Genomic DNA, 24,584 nt, shown 5'->3' on the forward strand with positions numbered 1-24,584 from the left:
GTGATTTATATTGTAGGAGTAATAGCCCCAGCTACTCTCTGAGCATGACACTCCGGAGATTCACTGGGAGCCTGTGTGCCCCTAAATACTGGAGAACCTATTTGGAAACTTTATTCGATTCCTGGAAACTATTGACACAGCAGGATCAAGATACGTCTGGTACATTTGGAATCCTCCTGGGCTATTTGACAGAGCAAACTGTGCAATCCATTGCGCTTCTTGATTTATTTTTGAATGGCAAACACAACAGTTTATTTGTCCTGAAGAAGATCCAAGAGTGATGTTATTGACATGCACACTTAGCTAGGGGTCAAAACGTCGACGTTCCTGATCTAGAATTTCTGCCCAACGAGACCCATACAATAGAAAAGGTTTTGTTAGGGTGCTTTTGGGTGGCTAGTAATATGACACAATCAAGAAAAATTGATGTTTCATGTTTTTGTGTTTTTTCTAAAAATTGTTAGTATCGTGATGTATACACTCACAATCTGTCACCTTTATATGCCACTATTGTAAATATTCAAGTGTATTTGTTGTGTATGTTGAATAATGTCGTTGGGTTATTGTCTTTAATTTACAAAATATTTTTTCAAAAAGTAAAAAAAAATTCAATTTAAATAGTCATTTATCTTTAGTGTTGAGCTGTTTCAAGTTAGACCAGAAAAGACTTTATAGGACAATGGCTAATTCTGCGTTCAATTCCCCTGGGAATTTCTAATTTTGAGCTAGAGTTTCCCCCACTTTCAACTGTTTTCATCAGCTGCAAAACCTCTACAGATGAAATATCCAGGTGACATTTATAATAACAAATCTGTATTGTTCCTGAAGACCTCATAATTCCAATGGCGCTGGTAACTACTTTTACCTGCCCGATCAGAATTAGGTGGCCACTTATGACGCCCTTTACCTGAATAGCGTGTAATTATCACACTAGTTAGTTAGTTGAGACTGTTTTTGTTTTTACTGACGAGATGAAATAACTATAGTGGTCAGTACTCCAAACTTTTGCACTAGACCCTCGCCAGGAAATGAGGCAGTTCAGTGCACATTAGTGGAGACCATATTAACAATGGAATGCCTTCTCTGTTAAACTAAAGCAGGTCCTTGGACTGACCTTCTGTAATTTAATCTAGTGTTCATTTAAAGCATACTCATGCCCTTATTGTGGACCTCCACGGTTTGGTGTTTATCAATCTCAACTTAAATGCCAAGTTTAAAGGGAATTTTTGGAATCTCCATCAAGTCCTGAGGCTTGCAGATTCAAGCGTATTGCCACTAGGACAGCTTACGTTCAATACTTTGTCATTTTGGCAGCCAAATCTTTTCCATTGGGCAGAAGATTGTTTACCCTCACTAGAAAAGTGTTTCTTCAGGCTGTGATCTTGCCCTTTTCTGATGGAAGAAAAGTCTTTGTGTAATATAGATGTTGACTGCTATGTATAAAATAGTCTTAATCGAACTCTAAGTATAACAAACCATATCTACAAGATTATGAACACTGATTCAAACAAACATGTACTCATCAGTCAGAGATATCAAGCTATTGTTAGTACAACTGTGCACAAAACACAATTTGAAGCACTTTGACAGCAGCCCACCATTACATGTTCCTTTAAGTAGGCAAAGGCCAGGAGCACTGTCCTCCCCAAACAAAGGATACCAAGACTTTAACAAAGTTCTTTCAAATGTGGCTCAGTCACAGACGTCTTCTGTGACTGGGCCCCACTTGAAAGAACTTTGATTTACGTTGATGTTGAAATGAGAAGGCAACTTAGAGTCCACTGGGTTCAACTAATATTGCATGCTTGACCTATCCGCTTAATTCCGGATTCAGTGCCAGGGCATTGTCGCTACTAAAGACTTCCATCAATATATTAGAAATTTGCTGGACATTTTCTGCCACCATAAACCTTACTGCCACCATAATAATGATGTTTTATCCTTGGATCCCTGGAGATCTGAAGATATTTAAAAGATTGAACTTGAGCACTTTAGGAGAAAATGAATGATCTTCCTTGGTATTACACATAGGATCACAGAACTTTGTGGAGAACATGCTCTGCAAATGTCGTGGCCCCACATTCCTAGGTGAACCTGGAATAGTTATGTGGTTAGCTATCTTGTCGGTGAAAGGTTTGCTTCCATGAAATACTGTTATGTCCTCTACAGACACTGTGGAGTTATTGTAATTGGTAGGCTGCATATACTCGATATAAAGGTTATTTTAGACTTAAAATCTAATTAAAGATCAGTCGGTTCACTGACGGTAAAAACATTGATGGTAAAAATATCGAAAAAATATAGATAGTAAAAATATTGACTCCCTATACTTAAACAGGTAAGTACAAAAAAATTGAATCAAAAATATCAAAGTATAGATATAAAAAATATTGATTTCAAAATATAAAATTTCTATTTCCACTCCAGTGAGTGCAACAGTAAGGAATGTGCATGATAGCGAAAGGGTCAAAATTACTATTCCCACTACAGTGAGTGCAACAGTAGAGAAAGTGCTGGATTGCGGAAGGATAAAAATTACAGATTCACATTACAGTCAGTGCAACAGTAGGCAAAGTATTGGATTGCAGAAAAACAAAAATTACTATTACCATTTGAACAATTAAAAAAACAATCTTAAAAATAAATAAACCATATTTTAAAAATATACAAATAAATATATTAAACATATAAAAACAACACATATTATATTGTTAATTACATATAACAAAAAGGTGCAAATAGTATTTATTAAATTAATAAATACATATATAAATGATATTTAAAAGGAGCAAATATTCACAAACAAACTAATTATTTAGAGCATACATTTATTTAATTTCCTACCCTATAACACCACAGCAATAAAAAAGACATCAACGTTTTTATTTAAAATGGTTTCCATAATTAATACTGAATTTAAAATATATTATTAATAAAAAAAGATAATAAACATTCATTGAGTGCACATTCTTTAACACTATAATATCTACAACACACAACTAAAATTAATTGCATAATTACCTTAACTAATTGCTGATGAATTAATTTAAATTATTTAACAAAGAATTAATAACTCATCAATAAAAAATAAACTACTTCTCACTCTTCACACCATTTACACCTATAAGCACCACAACACACACCTAAAATTAATTACACAATTACCATAATTGATTACGAATTAATTAATTTAAATTAATTCACGACTAATTATGAAACATGTAATAATAAATTAATTTACACATTTAACACTCTAACATCACAATTAAACAAATATTAATAAATAAACATTATTTAATACATTTTATATAATTAAATTACTTTCCACCCTATTCGCCTATAAATCCACAACCCACTACGGAACAAAAAACGGAAATTTCAAATAAAAAAAATTAATAAGTACTATAAATAATCGATAAATTGCACATATTTAAATTACTTACCACCCTATTCCCCTATAAACCCACATCCCGCTATGGAACTAAAAATGCAAAATTCAATTAAAAAAAATCAGCAACTACTAATCTTTTAACACATATAATAAAAATAAAAACAATTCTTATACAAAAAAATCACACACATATAAAATATATACTAACATACATAACATTAATAAAATATCGATATTTTTAACAACTATATTTTACAAACGTTATTAAACACTTTGATATTCTTTACATCGATATTACTTACCTAAAATCGATATCCTTGACCACGATATTTTGTCTGATGATATTACTGACCAGGGCCGGACTGGCTACCCGGCAGTTGTGTGTGCTGCCGAGCTAGGGGCTAATTTCTCTGTGGTGGGGGCTTATTTCGTTGATGGGGACATGCGGCGATTTAAAATAAAAAAAGCAAAACGAATTTCGTTTTGCACACGCAGGTCCCCATCAACGAAATTAGCCCCCAGCACGGCATCACACACAACTGCCTGGTAGCCAGTCCGTCCCTGTTTCTGACCCACAATGTTTTTACCTCGATATTTGTGCAAGTCGATATTTTTACATCCATATTCTTACTCTGCACTGATCTGTCTAGGCAAACAAATGGAAGGCATTGCTGAAACAGAACCACTGAGTTAGATCCAACAGCCGTGCAGGAAATGTTTTTAAAACACTGTTAAAAAAGCTCCAACAGCAGCTGTATCTCTTATGAGATGAGGACCAAGGTCTGGGTTCTGGGCAAAAACAAGTATATCAAGGGCACCCAGCACTGGCCTAGTGAGATGGCTGCACTTCCTCAGTCCTCCTGCCAAGTTCGTAACTTGGGTTTCATCATCGATGATTCATTAACTATGCAACATCAAGCTGTTAAGGTGGCTGCTACATGTTTTACCATCTTAAAATGGCTAAAAATGATTATTTGGATGCTGCCATAGCATACCCGTTGAACCGTAGTCCAAGCGCTTGACACCTCTAGACAGGACTATGGTAACATTCTTTATCTGGGGACAAATAAGGAGGTGGCTTGTAGGCTGCAGATGGTTCAGAAATCTCCCACAAGATTGTTATGCCAGGTTCCTAGAGCTTCCTCTATTTCCGATCACCTGCGTGACCTTCACTGGCTCAGGATGGAGAACCGAATTAAGTTTAAAGCCCTGAGCTATATGTTCAAAATCAAAACAGATGTGGCCCCCCAGTATCTGCAGTCCTTGGTCTATCCCTATGTGCCTTCCCGTTGCCTTCTCTCATCCACCCTAGGGAAATTGTCTGTACCCAGAGTCAGACTATCTCGGATGGGCAGTCGATCGTTCACCTATCTTGGTCCTTCCTTATGGAACTCCCTCCCTATATCAATTCGGAATAAAACTGTGAATGTCCAATTCCGCAAATCCTTAAAAACTTGGCTTTTTAACAAATAATCGTTAAGCTGATATCTGTTCCTTGTTATGGTTGGCGCCGGAAACCCTTTTTGGGTAGCTGTTGTGCCTTGTAAATTAAAACTAATAATAATTAATAATATGCAGTAGTTCTGTTTCCAGGGAGTTCCTCGAAACACCAAAAAATGCTTTTTTGCACCACAGTTGCCCCGAAGTGAAGGTGGCAGCACTGTGATGGATCAGAGAGTCTATGGGGATTGTCACTTGATGCTAGCACTCAGTTCCAATGATCAGCAGGACCACAGGCAGATGAGCCAAGATGTCAAATAGACAGAACCCAGCATGCAGGTGTGCCACAATCGCCAGTCCCTTCACAACCCTGAGGACACTGGGTTAAGAAAGCTGCCTAGGCAGTCACCATAGCTGAGGAGACCTGCACAACATTGACCACTGTTAAAAGTTATACATTGAGGTTTCATATCCCAGGAAAGAAGTACCTTGTGGGTTCTTTGAATCTCAACAGAGAACCTTATAAAGGCAGACCACCAGCAAAATCTAAAACGGGATGGCTTGGAACCGAAGTAGGTGCGAATGGTCAGTTAAAGATGTTCTACAGCACAAGCCATCAAAGAATGATAAGGCTAACCAAAAAACATTGTTGCAACAGCACTCACCGGGTATCGGAATCAGCGGGAGATACATGCCGCGAGAAGACATATACTCAGCGTCAGCGCTATAGGCGTGATTGATCCCAGTACACAGAAGGGCTGTTTCCTTTAATAATGCGATTCTTGTTTTAAGAGGAGTCCCAAGCATGGCTTCTTCTTAACTTTGTAGATAACAGAAGCAAAAAACATTGGCACTGAAAAAAATATTCGCATTTGACATAGGATTGGTTGGTTTACACACGAGTGAGAATTATTTGAGTGTACGGATTCGAGATTTATGGGTGAGAACTCTCTGTGATTTTTTACTCAAACTCAGGTATACTTTTGGACATATGAATTATAAGAATTAAGGATTGGGGAATGATATTATCTATATCACTATGACACAGATTAATCAGTGACTTGGGCATATATGAGGATTGGCCAGGACGGAAGTATAACCGGCAGGAAGGTAGGAGTTGCTTTATAGAGGAACTTGACAAAGTGATTTTGTGTTGGTCTTAGCATATTGGAAGTGGCATATTGACTGTGATTTATTATATTGCCATCCAGGTGTATAATGAGAAGTAGTAGAAGAAGGCAGGATGTGCTGTGTCGTATTCCAGGGTCATATTTCCAATCACAGACATATATTTCAGCATGGCATGATGACCCACAGGGAGGTGATTATATCCACACTTTATGATAAAAATCCTTTTATGGAACTGCACCCCGTCCCACTTCACGCAGTTTCAATTTTATTATTTTATTTTATTATTTGTGCATGATCAATAATAAATTCTGATGTATGACATACACGTGAGATTGATTTCCAATTTCAAAATATGATGGCGGTGTTTTCACATATCACAATATACCTGTGCTTGGGACAACACATTTTGGTTTCCACATCAAACACGAGTGTACGGTGTGTGGTGTGTTGTCTACACACTACAACCCTACTTTTTATTGTCTTTATAGCTTTGAAGAAGTCGTGGGGAACACCCTATGTGACAAAACACATGCTGGATGAAGCAAAAAAGAAAGAAAATAAAGGGTGCGCAAAAACGAAAGGAAATAAAGAACAAGGAAAATAATTTTATGCATTTGGATCAGAAATTTTGTTTGTGATAAGATTAAGTGTGTGCTTGGATTTGAAAAATTTCATGTGAAGGGATCGACTTAGGTCTCAATTAAGGAAGTTGGGTGATTCCTCCTTCCCTTGATCACTACTGATGCTATATTGGGTAGTTAGAATAACTTGTGAGGAGTGAGCGCGAACTAGGAACCCGGTGAAGCATCACCAGATTGTGTATAAATGACACTCACCAGGAAAAACACAAAAAGAACCAGACCATGTAGTGCTCACCCAAGACTTCCAGCAACACTTCCTGATAGAAAGTATATCAAATGAGAACAAGTAAGATGACCTCAAAGAATGCTTCATGGCACTGAAGGGGTGTTTCGTGGCTCATGAGAAGATGATCTTGAGAACACAACAAATGATCACTTGGAGGAAGATTTACAAAAAGGGGGTGGTGATGAACAGAGTGTCTGAGTTAAACAGACCACTCTTACCCAGTCCAAAGATCAGGGCTTGATCCATCACCGTTATTTATCTCACTGCCCCATCCCAGCTCAGAACCTGGCTATATGCAAATCAGTCTGTCCCTGGCCCAGTGCATCATGGGAACAGGGCAGACTAAACTACCAAGCCAATTCTTCACCAGAAAGGAGACAAGCTACCGGGGACCGGTTTCTGGCATTTCAGCCTTCTTCAGCCCGGCTTGCTTGAATCCTGATGGAGCAGTGAGAAAGGGACTCATGTCTGAGTATACCCTGCCACACCTATAGTGGCCAAAAACGATTTACAAAAAGGGGGTGGTGATGAACAGAGTGTCTGAGTTAAACAGACCACTCTTACCCAGTCCAAAGATCAGGGCTTGATCCATCACCGTTATTTATCTCACTGCCCCATCCCAGCTCAGAACCTGGCTATATGCAAATCAGTCTGTCCCTGGCCCAGTGCATCATGGGAACAGGGCAGACTAAACTACCAAGCCAATTCTTCACCAGAAAGGAGACAAGCTACCGGGGACCGGTTTCTGGCATTTCAGCCTTCTTCAGCCCGGCTTGCTTGAATCCTGATGGAGCAGTGAGAAAGGGACTCATGTCTGAGTATACCCTGCCACACCTATAGTGGCCAAAAACGATTTACAAAAAGGGGGTGGTGATGAACAGAGTGTCTGAGTTAAACAGACCACTCTTACCCAGTCCAAAGATCAGGGCTTGATCCATCACCGTTATTTATCTCACTGCCCCATCCCAGCTCAGAACCTGGCTATATGCAAATCAGTCTGTCCCTGGCCCAGTGCATCATGGGAACAGGGCAGACTAAACTACCAAGCCAATTCTTCACCAGAAAGGAGACAAGCTACCGGGGACCGGTTTCTGGCATTTCAGCCTTCTTCAGCCCGGCTTGCTTGAATCCTGATGGAGCAGTGAGAAAGGGACTCATGTCTGAGTATACCCTGCCACACCTATAGTGGCCAAAAACGATTTACAAAAAGGGGGTGGTGATGAACAGAGTGTCTGAGTTAAACAGACCACTCTTACCCAGTCCAAAGATCAGGGCTTGATCCATCACCGTTATTTATCTCACTGCCCCATCCCAGCTCAGAACCTGGCTATATGCAAATCAGTCTGTCCCTGGCCCAGTGCATCATGGGAACAGGGCAGACTAAACTACCAAGCCAATTCTTCACCAGAAAGGAGACAAGCTACCGGGGACCGGTTTCTGGCATTTCAGCCTTCTTCAGCCCGGCTTGCTTGAATCCTGATGGAGCAGTGAGAAAGGGACTCATGTCTGAGTATACCCTGCCACACCTATAGTGGCCAAAAACGATTTACAAAAAGGGGGTGGTGATGAACAGAGTGTCTGAGTTAAACAGACCACTCTTACCCAGTCCAAAGATCAGGGCTTGATCCATCACCGTTATTTATCTCACTGCCCCATCCCAGCTCAGAACCTGGCTATATGCAAATCAGTCTGTCCCTGGCCCAGTGCATCATGGGAACAGGGCAGACTAAACTACCAAGCCAATTCTTCACCAGAAAGGAGACAAGCTACCGGGGACCGGTTTCTGGCATTTCAGCCTTCTTCAGCCCGGCTTGCTTGAATCCTGATGGAGCAGTGAGAAAGGGACTCATGTCTGAGTATACCCTGCCACACCTATAGTGGCCAAAAACGATTTACAAAAAGGGGGTGGTGATGAACAGAGTGTCTGAGTTAAACAGACCACTCTTACCCAGTCCAAAGATCAGGGCTTGATCCATCACCGTTATTTATCTCACTGCCCCATCCCAGCTCAGAACCTGGCTATATGCAAATCAGTCTGTCCCTGGCCCAGTGCATCATGGGAACAGGGCAGACTAAACTACCAAGCCAATTCTTCACCAGAAAGGAGACAAGCTACCGGGGACCGGTTTCTGGCATTTCAGCCTTCTTCAGCCCGGCTTGCTTGAATCCTGATGGAGCAGTGAGAAAGGGACTCATGTCTGAGTATACCCTGCCACACCTATAGTGGCCAAAAACGATTTACAAAAAGGGGGTGGTGATGAACAGAGTGTCTGAGTTAAACGGACCACTCTTACCCAGTCCAAAGATCAGGGCTTGATCCATCACCGTTATTTATCTCACTGCCCCATCCCAGCTCAGAACCTGGCTATATGCAAATCAGTCTGTCCCTGGCCCAGTGCATCATGGGAACAGGGCAGACTAAACTACCAAGCCAATTCTTCACCAGAAAGGAGACAAGCTACCGGGGACCGGTTTCTGGCATTTCAGCCTTCTTCAGCCCGGCTTGCTTGAATCCTGATGGAGCAGTGAGAAAGGGACTCATGTCTGAGTATACCCTGCCACAGGAACAGACTAATTTGCATACAGCCGGGTTCTGAAACTGGGATGGTGCAGTGAGCTAAAAAACGGTGTTGGATCTAGCCCTGATCTCTTGACTGGGTGAGAGTTTTCTGCTTAATTCAGAGACTCTGTCCCTCACCACCCCTTGTTGTAAATACACTTGGAGGAAGAGCACCAGATGTGAGGGACCATCCAAACACTGTCAGAATAGAACAAGGTATTAAAAACAAACATGAAGACCAGAAGAATAGATCACACAGCAATTATAGTTTCAGAAGGAGCCTGCCATGTCCTGTTGAGGGACAGGCGATGGAAGGATAACGTAGACAGTCACTGCACTTTGTCAGGGACCATCTCTTGAAACTAGCACAAAGCCATCCATTTTGGTCCAGGGTGCTATAATTAACGCAGTTGTAGACATCCTCACAGAAAATCACTACTTTGATGAATGACACTGCCTCAAGCTAAACCTTAACTGCCAGTCCAAGACTTCATCACCTTTGTTTGGCTCAAATAAAACATGGTTATCAGACCCGTTAGGTAAGGCCTGAGGCATACTGGGATTGACAAAAGAAGCAGAAGTGTTCCATGTTAGAGTCCTTTGGAAGGGGGATTATGAGGCAAAATCATCAGGAAGCAGAAGGTAAAAGTGTAAAGGAGATAATGAAACCGTAGTCTGAAGTCACAACCCGAGCCATTTTGAGTCAGCACGTATGAGACTGAGAGAATGCACACAGTGACATAGGAGAGACAGGGGCTCAGGCCGGATTCACATTGCAAAAAAGATGAAGCACATTCTTCAACACACTCTCATGGCAGTTGTGGATTTGTCACCTCCGGGACTCCAGGTGTAGGCAGGAAGACGGGAGGGAAGAGGGCTCAGGGTTGTTGTGTATGACCTGGAGATGTAGTGAACTGTGATTTCTGGTGTGAAACCCATACATTTTTTCTGGGTATGATTTGTTGATTTTAATTGGTTGTGGACAATCCAGAGGATAGAGGTGTTTTTTCTTTCTGCAAGAGCATGATTAAGAGTGGCATGTACGTTATTGATCTTTCAAGGTCAGGGGTGATAAAAAGATTTTTACTCCATCACAATTAGGTTTCATGCTAGAGGCCTTAAAGCACAAGTTAAACACAACAGCTGAAAAATGTTTGATACGACCATCCCTACATCCCCAGAGGTCCCATGTTTTCTTCTAGGTCTCTCTAACAGACATGCCTTCCCGCTGCCTTGCTCTGGGTTAAACACATGTCCCTAATAGGGTGTGCTGCTAAATAGGTCATTACTGGATTTTGGGGCGAAGTTAAAACTTCTGATTCAAGGGCTTGTGCTATTGATTGCTATAAATGGAAACATTGTTCAGAAAGGAATGATTGTGAAACAGACTGGCCCCCTTCTTTTGCCCAATTAATTTAGAGAACCTACCTGCTGAAAATACATGAGAGTGTTATGAATTATACCTATGGGTCTGTCTAAGCTACCCTGAGCTATGAGGCATGATGCCTCGGTGGAGGGAACTACTCTGGGTGAATATTCTTAAAGTAATTGGAGGCTGAAATGCTCATATCCTTTATTTAGTATTCCTCACACTAATGGATTCTGCGGAACGGGGTATAGGATTTATGTTAAGTTGTTTATTCAGACACATTTTCCAGAATCAATTTACTAGTATTGATTTCCACTGTCAGCCCGTGGCTGTGGGAAAGGTTTAAGTACACTTTGCAAACTTAACAAAACGATTGGCTCAAATAAAAAGCTCCAACAGTACTGTGGTCCGTGGTTAACATTGCATTGGATAGTTTTGGTCGCTAGTTAAAATGGAACAAAGTCAAAAAGTAGTCAAGATGTGTTCAAATGTGTAGCTACACTAGTGCCTGGTGGAGTAAAAAAGGGAAACAGCCGTTACAACACAGTCATAGCCATGTGTGACAGTTACCACAAAACCATTACCATGCATATACCTTTACCACACATGCCTTTACAACAAATGTCATTCTAAAGGCAAACATGGTAAAGCATATGCGTGGTATAGAGTTGCAAAGTAAGTATTATTGGATTTGTTTTGTAAAGGCATGAATCAATTCAAGTCAAGTACAATTATTTATTGTAGTTAATTAAAACCTTTACAGTTAGTTCATTAAAAAGAACTTTAAAAAAAATCATTCAATACAAATAAGAATTTCTTTTTTTATAGCAATTGTTTAAAAACATTATAATGAAAACAACTTAAATGGCATGAATGGTAAAAGGATATGCGTAGTAAAGGTTTCACAGATAACTACAGGCAAGTATTAGGTATATATATATATATATATATATATATATATATATATATATATATATATATATATATATATATATATATATATATATATATATATATATATATATATATATATATATCACCAAAAATCCTCCGAATACAGGAGCCCCCAACCCTTCAGGGCGGCCTCTTTAACAGTCTGTACGGAGCAACCCACCAATTTCCCCAATTTCCTCGACATGTATATATATATATATATACATGACATGATATATATATATATATATATATATACATACATATATATATATATATATATATATATATATATATATATATACATACATACATACATATATATATATATATATATATATATATATATATATATATATATATATATATACCAGCTCCGAAAGCTTGCAAAGATTCTGCTCGCTTAGGGACTCAGGGAACTAAAACTCTTTTAATGTATTGCAGACGCGTTTCAGCCGTAGCTTTCATCAGTGCTTTTAAAAGAGGCATCAATGTTCCAATGCACAGCGCGTTATTTAAACTCATAGAGTCTCTTGTGATTGGCGATTTTCAAATGGTGGCAAGTGAGGAAGGACTCTCAGTCCTCTCAGTAAGACGCTGTTTAATTATGTAACACCTTGGCCATATCGACAGTTTTTCAAGGTGAGTATGCTATTATGAACCTGTCAAAGTTCTTACTGCTACTGCTTGCCTGATGTTGTTCGAAGGTTTACCGATGTTATCACCACCATTCTGCTGCGCATTAAGTTCCCACGCCAAACCTCCGTTGTAAAACCAAGATGAGTCCGGTGGCAGCAGTAAAATTACCGTGTGCCATGGATTTGAATAATCGTGGATTATCCAAATCCATGGCACTTAAGAGTTCGGCGAAACCTGCTTTTGGTGGAAAGTGGAGTGCAATATATATATATATATATATATATATATATATATATATATATATATATATATATATATATATATATATATTTTTTTTTTTTTTTCACTAAAAAAACATAGGTTTCAGCCACGTTATAGTTAGGAATTAGCATTTAAAAAACCTTAGAAATTCACTAAAAAACCATAGGTTTCACACATTTTATAGTTAGCTGGACATTTCACTCATACAAAACCATTGAAATTCCCCCGTTATAGTTAGTTCAGCTAACTATAACTCGCGCCCCCGCAATGCACTGCTGATGACGTCACATATTACATCACTCATGACATGGTCAGTGACATCACTCATGACATCACTGATGACATCTCAAATGACATCACTGATGACATCATCCAGTGAATGTGTGTCTTTCTGAAAAATAAATATTTTTTATGTATGTATATCTAAAGGTCGACGGAAGAATAAATGGGTAAATAAGTGTCTAAATGGATGTTTTTTTTGTAAAATTGATTGTATAAGTGACTTATTAAGTGTATCTTAGTGAATACATGTATTAACGAGTAATGTTTAAATATTTAAATATCTGTATCAGTGTCTCACTTTGTGTATAAGTGACTGCATGGGTAGGTGAGTAGCTACATGAGTGTGTATATGGGCTATTAGTTTGTGTTTTGAGTATCAGTATGAGTGTCTGTATGGTTCGGTGGGGGATATTACTTAGCGTATAGATGCATGAATGAGTGACTTACTGTTTGTATGTTTTTTGAAGACAGCATGTGTGCAGGAATGTATGGGTGGATGAGTGTGTGTATTGGTGTGTTAGTGAGTGAATGACTGTCTCAATAGTGTCTTCATGAGTAAGTACATATGTTTTAAACTAGTTTATGTGAGTATTGATGTATATAAGTGAGTATATGTGAGAGTGAGAGATTGGAAGAGTTCCTGTATAAAGAAGCATGTGTTTCTATAAGTGATTGTTTAAGAGAGTAAGTATGTGTATGTTTCTGTAGAAGTAAGCGTAGTGGTATGTGTATAGCTATATATGCAAGTAAATGGATGTTTGATAGTTTATTTGCATGTGTGAGTATGTGTGTGAGTAACTCTATGGATGAGTATCGGTGTGTAACAGGATGTATAGGTGTATGAGTACATATGATGAGTGAGTACATGTGTGAGTGACTATATAGAACTGTTGGTGAATGAGTGGATGTGTATGTAGATTTTGGAATTACTGAATAGGTTGTTGTAACTGGCATTGGTATCTCCATTGTTTTGGAAATTTTAGTTTCTATTTTTGAATGTGTGTATCAAAGGTTATATTACGCTGAGAGGAGGTCTGCCACTCTTTCACAAGAATGATGTCATCAGTGATGTCATTTGAGATGTCATCAGTGATGTCATGAGTGATGTCACTGACCATGTCATGAGTGATGTAATATGTGACGTCATTAGCAGTGCATTGCGGGCATGCAAGTTATAGTTAGCTGAACTAACTATAACGGGGACTTTTTTATTAGGAGTGGGGCTGCTTTGCCCCCTCCTGTGGCCACTTCTGGCCCCAAAGACCCCATCCCCTGGGGCCTGGCCCTCCTTGTTGGGGGCCATCGGGGGGTCCCCAAGCCCCCCACGCATCCTGCGGAGCCAGCATTGCTTTTCTGCTTGGAGAGCAGCTAACATGCTGCGCCCCATGCAGAAAAGCAATCTACTTTGATTTTTGAAAGGGAGCGCAGGTTTATATATGAATATATATATATATATATATATATATATATATATATATATATATATATATATATATATATATATATATATATATATAGAGAGAGAGAGAGAGAGAGAGAGAGAGAGAGAGAGAGAGAGAGAGAGAGAGAGAGAGAGAGAGAGAGATATTTATAGAAAAATATCGAAATATCCATGTATATAAACATACTTATAGTTTTACCACGCATATGCATTTACCAACCATGCCTTTACTGTGAAATTTTCATGGTAAAGGCATGCGTGGTAAAAGCATATTTGTTGTAAACATGTTCATTGTAAATGCATGCATGGTAATAATGCACACATTGTGCTGACTGTGTTGTAAAGGCATACATGGTGATTGCATGTGTGGTTCCGTCATACAACCAGTAAACACTCACTGACTGGTACTAACAGCCTTAATGAATTGAGGGGTATTGCGGAAATTTGAGTTTGAGCCTCTTATAAAATCTCAAAGAGCAGGGAAAAAACTCAGTTTCCAGAGACCTCCGCAGCAGCAGAAGGACGCCAGGGTACTGGAATACTTAGTGAGCATGAGGCAAGGATGGCCAGACTCCAAAGTGTTTCAGAAACCAAAGGCATGCTGAGATAGAAATTCATTCAGGTCCTGAAAAAACAAAAGTAAACACTCATGTAATTAGTGTAGGATTCTAGGTGGCAGAAGCTCCACTGGAAGCAGGTGAAGTGGAGTGTAAATTACTTTTCTCAGGATTTAGGACTAGCCATCAGATATTACCACTATGTTATTGCGAATATACACAAGTATCTGCAAAAGGACTGAAAATGAAAGAAAACGGAAAATAGAAGAAATCGAGAAGTGAAAAGGCATGCAGATCTTAAAGTATGTATGAAAAGAGATAATGATAAATGGTCTATTAGGCTGGTGAAACTAAAGTAGCTGCTCTACAGGACATTTGGCAGAGTGAGGTCCTTTTTGAGATTGTGGTTCGCAGGCCTGACCCTTGCCTAGAAGGAGAGTACTAAGCCAAGAGAGGGTGCCAGTGAACAGGGCAGAACTAGGCAAATGTTTGAGATAGTTTTACAATTTGAGATGTTTTTGCTAAGGCAAGTTTTATTGTATTCAGCAGTTTAGTATTAACATAGATCATAGGCAGATAAATCCCTAATTCTGCAGTGGTGGCTTTGTTGATCAGCTCCTAAGGCATCAGTTTGGATAGGTAGTTGTATATTGGAGCTGCAACTGCAAAGCTTCCAAAAAGAGTGATAAAACAAGTTTGGCCTGCTGTGAGGATGATTATTTTGAAGCATTATGAAACACCTGCCTTAGCAGAGAAGGAACCTGAACTTTCTGTCTTTTGGAAATCTACCTGAATTGTTTATGTTTCAGGAAGCAGGACATACTTGCATAGCATTTTGGCTATGATTGCAGGTGTGGCAGGTTCAGGATCACTCAGTCCTTACAGTGGAACAGATTCAGGGAGAACAGCACGGGAAGGCACTGTCCTTTGTCCACCAAAATCTAACAGAGCTTGAGAAGTGTCGGCCTCACAAAATAAGACTCCTGCAGGACTTGAGAACATGCCACGTTTGAAGTCTGTGCCAACAATCAATGTTCCTGAATGAGGAACATGGGGGCCTGCTAACGCACCTGTCACGAATTCCAGTGCCTCCGCTGTTCTGAGGCTTTCTTATCGTACAGGATTATACAGTCCTTTAGGCCTGCCAGACAGAGCATAACCATTCCTTCACCAGCAACAAAAGCGGGACAGTTTCTACACCGGAGTTACCCCACTCGGCAGCGCTGTGGGGGAGGAACGAGCTCCAGACACGGGCTCACAGTGCCTTCATGCTGCTGCAGAGCTCCGAAGTGATAGACAGATTTGCTTCCAGGGCATTGGGGGAAGAGTCAGCACCTGTCCCCCAGCAGTGGATGGCCCCGCAGGCGCACAGAAGAGAGAAGTGGCAGAAGCGAGGTCAGTTACCGTACCTATGACCCCCAAAAAATGCTTGAATCCTCGTGCCACCAGGAAAATAAAGTCCTCAGGTCCCCAAAAGGTTATTGAACAAGCATTTTATCTTTCTAGAAAAGGGGAGACGTTAGCAGTCATAGAGGGGCTCTTACTAGAACCCTTTACTCTTGCCCCCTCCAACAGTGTAGGTAAAAATAGGTAAGCGCTGAGGAATGCAAAATTTGCGGTGGGAGAAACTCAGGGAAGCAGCGTAACCCAGACTCCATGCAGTATAACATGAGCTTTGGAGGGAAGTTTTGGAGGAGCGCAAACCCAAATACCCACACATGTATCCTCTTGTAAAACCACTAAAAAGGGTACCAAGCCTATGATACTATCTATCAGCAGCTCTGGAGAGAGAATCAAAATCACTCCATCACAGACATCATTTTTCAAGATTAAGAATATCGAAAGGTCTCAGTCTAACCAGATCGGAACCTGCCAAATGGAACCTCCCCCTCCTAAATCCGAAGTGGATCCTGTGTTACTTTCGTAAAACCGCTTTTCTCCCCTACTGAATGATGAGCTGCTTATAGCCCCTCTGTGGACATTTTGGCATCGACCCCCAGATAAGAGTAGGATCAAGTCATGCTCTCACGAATATCAAGAATCCAGAGGGGAAGACAGGGAAGGGTCACAGTACAGAGGGTCTATGTATAACAGGGAAGGAACAAGAACTGCCTGGCATGGATGTTACTTGGATTCTCCTCTCCCTATCAAACGATGTTATAAAAAAAATTGCTGTCTCAGAGCAGAATCAAGCTACAATTGAAACAGCTTATGAAGGTTTGGAGGAGAAATTTGTCGACATCACGGAGAGACTTAATATCATGGAAGCCGCTCTGGGGTCGTTACAAGAGGAGGTAAAAACCAATCAGAAGGAGATAACGGCTCTGAAGGCAGGAATAAAGAACTGAGGGACAAATTGGAAGTTTTGGAAAATAATTCAAGAAGGAACAATCTAAGGGTTCTGGGCATTCCGGAAGGCAGTGAGGGAGGAACCTTAAAGAGCTTTGTAGTGGATTTGTTGACAGAATTCTTCCCAGAAGCAGCAAAATTGTATCTAGAGAAAGACATCTAGAGGGTACATCGTGCTCCTTTTAGGAGATCCCAGACAAAGTAAAGCCTAGGAAAATTCTGATAAATTACCTCTACACTTATACAATCAAGGAACTAATACTCTCAGCTATTCTTAGTGGCTAACAGCTTAAAAAGACTGATCCTTCACGATTAAATCAGATAGCTCCAAGGCTACTCAAACTCGCCAGTGGAAATTAGGAAAATATATTCAGGACTTGAAGGCTTTAGGGGCAACGGCACAGCTGAAATGTTAGGATACCCATACAATAATGTGGAACAATAGAATGCATAACATGAGAGAGATATCCGAGGTGGAATCTTTATTGCTAAGATTAAGTCTCCTAAAGTTTCCTAACAGTTTGAAGTTATTCTATATGGTAGAGGTATGGAGTTCAAACAGAGTATGTTGGAGTGCCCAGGCAGGATACAGGGAGGGCTCCCTAGGGTGGGAGGAGGGGATGTGACACAGACACTTTCACAATTGTTAGTTTATTTGAGCACAGGGTAGGGAGCATTTAGGGAAAAAATCTAAAAAAATATGGTCCTCATTGACACAAAGAGATAGAGCACTGGAAGGGAGAGAGAGGGCTGAAGATTATCGCTCCAAAAAAAAGGGAAATGATGATCAATCTTAGAATAACCGCATGGAATGTCAATGGTTTAAGGGTAAATTCTATATGAAGAAAGATTCTGGAGTTACTAAGACTCTCTGATACTGAAGTTATCCTATTACAAGAGACTCGTTTGTGATGTGAAGATGGCTGGAAGTCTTAAAGAGGAATAGAAGGCTTTCTCATCTTGTGTGCACATATCAGTCCTGTAATGTGAAGGGAGTGGCAGTCCTATACAAAAAATCGGCTCAGGCTAGGCTGGAGGGCTCCACGACTGATACTAGGGGTAGATGGGCGATAAGCTATATTAAGATCGGTAATATAGGATATGCTTTTGTGACCTACTATGGCCCAAGTATCAATGATCATTCCCCACTTAGGGAATTATACAAAGAGTTCTCATTAAAAATGCCATATTATTTTGGGGGGATTTTAACACATTGCTGAACCCAGTTTTAGATATATCTACCTCCAGGCCAGCAGTAAACTCTCCCAAAATGAGGGATTTTGTTTACCAGCTGATAAAAAATCTAGCCTTGGTGGATACTTGGAGAATGACAGCAGGACAGGATAGGGGGTATACTTTTCAAAACAAAAAGCTGGCCCACTAGTCCAGAATTTACTTTTTTTTGACTGACCAGAAACTAAATAATAGCATCCTCAAGGTAATTCATAAACCATCACACTTATCTGTCCATGCAGCGGTTAAATTCGAGATTCTGGTTAAGGCGCCACCGGTATAGACAAGGTGGACTTTAGATAGAACCCTATTAGGGGATGCTGAAGTAGTAAGATCTTTGAAAGAGGAAACTGTTTTCTTTTTTAAACAAAACACTTATTCCACTCCACCACACATTGTCTAGAACTCATGCAAAGTGTATATCCGTGGAAAATTAATAAATATAGCTGCTTATAGCAATAAGGTGGGGAAGAACAAAGTAAGGGAATATGAACAGGCTATTGATGATATCCAGGGAAAATGAACATAGATTAGGGCTGCCCAAGCCTCGATGAAAGAGGAGCTACAAAGTAAAGTGGCAGAAGCTATGGGATATTATCTGTTTATATTAAGGGACTAGTGAAACAGAGATGACAAGCTTTTAGGCTGGCGAATCACGAATATGGGTAAGGATGCAGGAAGATGCTAGCATGAAAAGCAAGACAAGACCAGATTAGAAATTACATTAAGTAAGTAATAAATAATAAAACAGGAAGTAAGTGTATGGAAAAAAGGACAATCGGGGAAGCTTTTGTGAGCTTCTTCCAGGAGTAATAACCTGACAATGTGGAAGTGATGCAACGGAAGATAAGAGACTGGCTAATTCAGGACAAACTTCTATTACTATTTGCGCTTTCCTTCGTAATAACTGGGCGTGTATTCTATGACGCTTCTGTATGGAACCCAATCCCCTAATGTTCCATGTCACTACGTTATACTTATTGAGTGTATGCATTGGGATATCTTATGAGACCTATGATCAGACCATATCATAGTGGTGAATGTGTACAGTGCTCTGAGGGCCAACAGGCACATAGGACCGCATCCCTCCCCAAAACCCCCAATACTCGGTCTGGTCGAGAAACTATACCGGGCAAATAAACTAAACACAACAAACAGAACTACACCCTATACTACAACAGCCTTCGCCGATTGGGGGACATCGCCAATGCAGTCCACAGAGAGTGAGTCATGCTCCACCGTATTCATGAGTTCCGAACATCACGGGACCTGGGCTCAATAAAATGTGATCACAATACATAGCATAACAGAACAGAATAGAACGCTGCACCTTACATGTATCATACCGGTAAAGAGAGCCACGCTACCCTCAGAGTCCGATTTGTTCAGTTCTTCTTTTTCTTCAGAGGAGGCCTAGTCTTTCACAGGTGCAGGTTGTCGAAAAGTAGCGGCCGCTATGAGTGCCTGCTCCTTGCCCTGTCGCTGTTATTGCGAAGTAGGATTAGGTTATCGGGAGTTCCTACGTATCCGTCTGCTGCGACGCACACCAGTCCGGTCTACATGATTGGAGTCGCCCTAGGAAGAGTTTTCACCAGTCTCAGAGGGGTCCGTTATCTCCAACCATTCTTCGACGTCCTCCAGGCTTTCGCAAAAATACGTCTTGCGTGCATAGATGACTTTTAAACGAGCAGGGAAGAGGAGAGCATATTTGAGGTTCAGAGTTCTTCTTTACGGCCATGAACGAAGAGCGTTGTTGTTGCACCATAAGCGTGTAGTCCAATGATATCCGCGCATTTTCAAAGTTGATCTGGCTCAGTTCTCGTGCTTTTTGTATCAGTGCGTCTCTGTCTCTATAATTTAACAGCCTGACAATGAGTGACCTCCTGTAAGACAAGATCCAGTTTATCCACTGATTCCTGTCCGGCAGTAGGCGGGATGCAGCTGGGCAACTGTGATACCCCACTGCGCCATGGCAAAGTCCGCGTTGGTTCAGGCATCCTGCTGTTTCCCTCTATTGTGGCCAATCACCTCCAGGTAGTTCGCAGGAGCTTACCAGCACATTCCACCATCTTGGGGGAGAGGCAAACCAAGATCCTACCGTGCCACAGTTCAGCAGGAGGGACCATTAAATTCCAGTGGGCACATGCCAACTGTAAAAGGAGGGATCCGCCTAAGAACAACGACAGGGTGCCTCCGATTGTCCGTATAATCGGGCTCCGCAGGCTCCCCCGCCGCCCCCGCTGCGCGACACATGTAGGCACCCCACCCGGGGTAATATCCAGACGCTCCAGGAGTCGCAACAAGCAGGGACCTAGTTAGTCTTCGCCAAGCATGCGGTGGGCCATTGTTGTATTGGACGTGTATTCACCCCAATTATTAGGCACAACTTACCGCCTTCTCAGTCCCAGCCGGGATTTCGAGGGTAGTTTGTGTCGACGGTGCCCCGCCCCAGATCCGCGCCGAATCCTTTTTGGGGGCAGAGGGATGTCCTGTATCTCCAGAACAGCAGTCCATGCATCGAGCAGGGGGCCTCTGCAACACCCCTGGCCACCAAGCCCCGCCCACCCCTGCGCTGCACCAGCAGGCCTAAATCCACTCCTAGGGGCTCACGGGAGTCTGTCCCCGGGGTCTCTCCACCATGTGCGACCAACCTGCACAAGCGCATCCAGCCCGGCCACTCCCACGCCGTCCACAGCCGATGGGGCACATCGCCCCCGCCCAGGATATCTTCACAGGACCCCTATGGCAGAGAGATCCCAGCAGGCGGGTCCTCGGTGATACGCCCAGTTCGGAGTCACCGACAGCATGCAGGCACCAGATGTCAGCGCTACTCCGTCTCAGGCGGTACAAAAGGGGTTGGTGATGGACGGAGCTTCTGAATCAATCAGACACTCACACCCAGTCAAGAGATCTGGGTTTAATCCATCACCGTTCTTTAGCCCACTCTGCCACCCCAGTTCAGACATGGCTATATGCAAATCAGTCTGACCCTGTGCCTCATGGGAACAGTGCAGCCCGAACTGCCAAGCCATGTCTTCCCTGGACCGGAAACAAGCTTCCTAGGACCGGTTTCTGGCATTCCAGCCTTCTTCAGCCCGGCTTGCTTGAATCCAGTGGCAAAGTGAGCAAGGGCTCACGTCTGAGTATACCCTGCCACACTTATGGCGGCCAAAAGCGGTACAAAAGGGGTTGGTGATGGTCAGAGCTTCTGAATCAATCAGACACTCACACCCAGTCAAGAGATCTGGGTTTAATCCATCACCGTTCTTTAGCCCACTCTGCCACCCCAGTTCAGACATGGCTATATGCAAATCAGTCTGACCCTGTGCCTCATGGGAACAGTGCAGCCCGAACTGCCAAGCCATGTCTTCCCTGGACCGGAAACAAGCTTCCGAGGACCGGTTTCTGGCATTCCAGCCTTCTTCAGCCCGGCTTGCTTGAATCCAGTGGCAAAGTGAGCAAGGGACTCACGTCTGAGTATACCCTGCCACACTTATGGCGGCCAAAAGTGGTACAAAAGGGGTTGGTGATGGACGGAGCTTCTGAATCGATCAGACACTCACACCCAGTCAAGAGATCTGGGTTTAATCCATCAGCGTTCTTTAGCCCACTCTGCCACCCCAGTTCAGACATGGCTATATGCAAATCAGTCTGACCCTGTGCCTCATGGGAACAGTGCAGCCCGAACTGCCAAGTCATGTCTTCCCTGGACCGGAAACAAGCTTCCGAGGACCGGTTTCTGGCATTCCAGCCTTCTTCAGCCCGGCTTGCTTGAATCCAGTGGCAAAGTGAGCAAGGGACTCACGTCTGAGTATACCCTGCCACACTTATGGCGGCCAAAAGTGGTACAAAAGGGGTTGGTGATGGACGGAGCTTCTGAATCAATCAGACACTCACACCCAGCCAAGAGATCTGGGTTTAATCCATCACCGTTCTTTAGCCCACTCTGCCACCCCAGTTCAGACATGGCTATATGCAAATCAGTCTGACCCTGTGCCTCATGGGAACAGTGCAGCCCGAACTGCCAAGCCATGTCTTCCCTGGACAGGAAACAAGCTTCCGAGAACCGGTTTCTGGCATTCCAGCCTTCTTCAGCCCGGCTTGCTTGAATCCAGTGGCAAAGTGAGCAAGGGACTCACGTCCTCGGAAGCTTGTTTCCGGTCTAGGGAAGACATGGCTTGGCAGTTCGGGCTGCACTGTTCCCATGAGGCACAGGGTCAGACTGATTTGCCTATAGCCATGTCTGAACTGGGGTGGCAGAGTGGGCTAAAGAACGGTGATGGATTAAACCCAGATCTTTTGACTGGGTGTGAGTGTTTGATTGATTCAGATGCTCTGCCACTGCAGCCTGTAGTACAGTTTTTACCCTTAATCCTTTTACCAGACCCAAGCCTTACTTTTATAGTAATTATAAGTCACCCCTAAGGGAGGCCCTAAAGGCTCATAGTGCAAGGACGATAGTATTTAAATGCAGGATATGTGTCCTTATGTGTTACATACCTTACATTGAAAAACTCCTAAAGCCGTTTTTCAATATAGCAAGGCTATCTCTCCCATGGACTAACATTGGGTTACCTTTTTACACTTGATAAGTCACAACTTCATTTTGGGAACGGATGGAGAAATACTTCTTCCACTCATTTTTTATTGTAGTTTAACATCCTCTTCAATTTTAAAGTCAGATTTTACCTTACTATTCTGAAAATACCACTTTTAGAAAGTTAGCATTTTCCTGCCTAAAGCAAATGTGCCTTTGTGCCAGTGTCCAGGGTCACATGACTCTGAATGGCTCTCATGTGGTGTAGTGTGGTGTGTATTCCTTCCAGAAACGGGGACAAAGGGGACTGGGTGGCGATAAAGTGGGTCTTCCTTAAAGGATGTCTGGGACGTTTTTGTGGTCCGATTATGCTTTAAAGGACCTTGCCTGCAGCACACTCAAAGAAACCTCACATCAGGACTGCCCTTGCCTTTCAGCTTGGAGACAAAACCAGGGAAAGATGAAGCACTGACCACAACCAGTTTTGGAGTCGGAAGGGATCCCCCACAAAAGCTAGCACACGGTGTAAACGTGGCACTTTCAGAGCCTCTCATTAGAACACTCCTTGATATGTGTAAGATTCAAAAGTACTGCTGTGCTGTCTGATGAAGGGTGACACAACAGAAGTGACTCCAAGGGCAAGCTGATTGACCTCATGTGTGAGCTACAGTCACACCAGAAGCATCCAGAGTCCACCCCGGAACTGCCCAGCTGACCAGAACCACATAGTCCTCTCTAAGCCTTGCTGTTGGCTGTTGCAGGAGTAAGTCCTGATCTCTAAGATGTACCCCCAGGTTCTGGACCCATGGCTGGCATCAGATTGTACTCCTCCTCTTTGAAACCTACAAACTCTGCACTCCAGGTGAAAATCCATACATTTGGGGCTCTTCATAACCATGATTAGGCTCCTCACATCAGCAATGGTCAGTGTTTCCCGCCAATACGACGTAACGATGGTGACCTGCTTTTCATACTAAACAGTGACTGTACGTGTATCACATGAATGCGATGCTTCAATAGTGACTGCTCCTCGTGCCAACAGTGAACTTCTTGCTGCTGCTGCCAATGCACAGCTCCAGCTAAGGCTCCTTGCATGGACATAGACTCAAAGAGGATAAACTGTTCACCAGGACTAAACTGGCCCCGGTATCCAATCCCCGCTGCATTGCAGTCTGCATGAATTTGTGACTTTTACCTGGTACAGAGCGACCAGATACTAGCAATTGGTGCTTTGCACATTCTGGTGCTATTTTTACCTGGAACTTTAAAAATGCATTTCAGGCTCTACTTATTGGATTTTTGTTGGTTAATTGTTATTTTATTTTTAACATTTTATTCTGTTTTTCTAAATTGGTTTGGGATTTTTTAGCATTGTGTTTTCACCCTATCATTGTATGAGTGTTGCAGAAGTAATTATTGACTTTAAGCTAAGTCTGACTGCTTTGTGCCAGACTAGCAGAAGGTTAAGCACAGCTTTACATAGTGACTTTTGCAGTTCACCCCGGCAAGGATTGTGCTAATTGTTTGAGTGGGGCTTCCACTCCTGTCATCGAATAACCATTTTTTTACAGTACCCAACTCCATAGACAATAAT

General features: G+C 42.1%; 1 protein-coding gene across 1 annotated transcript in view; it reads right to left on the bottom strand.

Annotated features, from left to right (window-relative positions):
* Positions 1–24,584, bottom strand: part of LOC147733302 (receptor-type tyrosine-protein phosphatase eta-like) — a 526,406-nt gene that overhangs the window by 23,498 nt on the left and 478,324 nt on the right. The window lies entirely within an intron of this gene.

The sequence above is a fragment of the Lissotriton vulgaris genome, chromosome 2_1 (genome assembly GCF_964263255.1).
Source record: "Lissotriton vulgaris chromosome 2_1, aLisVul1.2, whole genome shotgun sequence".
Classification (NCBI taxonomy): domain Eukaryota; kingdom Metazoa; phylum Chordata; class Amphibia; order Caudata; family Salamandridae; genus Lissotriton; species Lissotriton vulgaris.